This window comes from Morone saxatilis, unplaced genomic scaffold (assembly GCF_004916995.1).
Source record: "Morone saxatilis isolate NCDOM2014 unplaced genomic scaffold, NCSU_SB_2.0 Contig14, whole genome shotgun sequence".
NCBI classification, from domain to species: Eukaryota; Metazoa; Chordata; class Actinopteri; family Moronidae; genus Morone; species Morone saxatilis.
In genome coordinates, this window is record NW_023339696.1 from 301306 (window position 1) to 303582 (window position 2277).

The window sequence follows — 2277 nt, forward strand, 5'->3', positions numbered from 1 at the left end:
CACTTTTCATGATAGTAGCGCCACCTAGTGGCCAACCCGAAAGCGACGCATAGAATATTAAATTTTTCGCCAGGCCTGACCACTTTGCCAAATAAAATTGAGTTTTCGTATATGTTCAGGGGGGCAAAAACGCAGTCAAAGGCGCTAAAAAATAATAGGTAAGAAGAATAAGAAACATAGCAAATACAATAGGGACCTCCAGTGGTCGCTGGCTCGGCCCCTAAAAAGTGAATTAATTGTAACACTAAATTAGAGCAAGTAAACGTACTCTGAAAGTCAACTGAAACTAAACCTGTAATAAAGATATAAGTAACAGTAGTTCTGGTACTCAGTCATAATGAATCCCAACCATAGTTCTCTTCTATTGGTGAAACAGGTTGAGTTGTTGTGGAGTACATGATTTTAGTGGCTGTTTTAGTGATAACTTTTGCTTATGGATTTGAGACAGGAGAACAGGAGAGACATAACAGTCAGGATTATACAACCAAGCAAAACAAATTCAAAAACTAAATAATCTAATGTCCCTAACTTACTTTGACCCAATCAAGCAACCTGGTGGGAATGGGTTATGTAATGTTTTGGCAATATTTTTCAAATGGTTAGTATTTTCTTGTATGGTAGAATTATGGTCAGGTATAAACGTGCAACATACAGTTCCAATGACAACCCAAGTTCCACCTTGAGAGGCCAGTAAATAATCCAGTGCTGCCTGGTTTTGTAAAACCATCATTCTTACAGCAGTCATTTCTTGTGAGAGCTTTAGCAGTAGAATTTGCCAGATCTTCAACTGCATGAGAAAGGTCTCTTATTTGATCCAAAGTTGGCATGACTCCATAATCTGGAAAGAGAGCACTAATATTGGCTGGTATCACATGACCTAGACCGCATACTCCAGACCATCCCTTTTGGTAAATGATGGTAAATGAAAGCATTCATTCCATAAATTCAGTTACATTTGGATGTTGCCAAGTGAATGTTGCCCTTACCTTCAACACATCATTTTAGGGTGTTTGGAACCACTGAGAGGGTGAGAGGGTTAGGGGTAGCGCAAGAATAACAAGAAAATTAGTTTTTCTTCTGGAACTCTCTGATGCAGGCCCATTGTTGTGGTCGGATGTGACACGGTTTGTCACTAGGAGGAGACTGGACAGCTTTTATTTGTCTGTGGATTAGCTGAACAGCAGCAGGCAATGACATCTGTAGCTTTTCAACATTATCTGACACATCCACCTTTTGCTCACATGTGACAAGCCATGAGACATGTGAGCTATCCACGGGTCCGGGGAGCTGGGAGCCACAATGCAGCCATCATTGTGGACCCACAAATTACATTTGCATCTAATATTTACATCCATGGTAAATCCACAACCAATGTTTCTCTACATTAGTAGTTTTCTGTAAGAGAACCACATGGGAAGGAAGAAAGGTCATTAGTGGGTACAAGGAACAGGGTTTTATATGAAGCATGCCACTTTTGGCAGCGGCATGGTCGGCCAAACAGTGTCTCATGAAAGAGGGTTGGATTTGGTGGACGTCACATTTAACAACAGCAATTGTCATGTTTAACAGGTGTCCTAGAGGATATAATGAATCCTCTGTTTGCCCACTATTTTAAGTTAATGAAACATTCATAAGTATCTATGGAATCTGTGTAAATGTTAACAATTTTACCTTTTGCCAGGTGACAGGTCATCAGTATGAATAGCTCAGCTACTTGGGTCGAGCTTGAGGGTTTGACTGCGTTGTGTTTTTAATTTTTTTAATTTGTGCTACTAACTAGGTTTTAAGAAGTTAAGGAAGAATTTTTTCTTTGTCTATTTGTTATAGTTTTTAAGAAGGTAGAATCTTACTTTTAGTCTATTTCTTCTAGTTACTTCATCACTTTTTCCTTTGTTATAAATGTTCCTTAAACATTTATTTTCCTCTTTATGTTTCTTTTTGTGGTTTTCCTTTTTCTTAGCTTTTTATCTTTTTTTTATAACTATCATACATGTATTTAACAGGGTTGATTAACTCATTCTCTGACCCTCTACTGAGATAACTTCCCATTGTCTTTTCTATGGGATCCCTCCAAAAACATTTATTCACACTTACTTTTACGCACAATTCAGTTCCCAATTCTTTCAATCAACATTCTACTCAGAAGATATACACACGTGGACAAAATTGTTGGTACCCTTTTGTTAAAGTAAGGAAAACCCACAATGGTCACTGAAATAACTTGAAACTGACAAAAGTAATAGTAAATAAAAATTTACTGAAAATTAACTAATGAAA

The 2277-nt window shown here is 37.6% G+C and overlaps 1 protein-coding gene across 1 annotated transcript in view; it reads left to right on the forward strand.

The window, feature by feature from the left end:
• prr12b (proline rich 12b) overlaps window positions 1-2277 on the forward strand; it is a gene marked incomplete in the record, with an annotated part of 32358 nt that overhangs the window by 28323 nt on the left and 1758 nt on the right.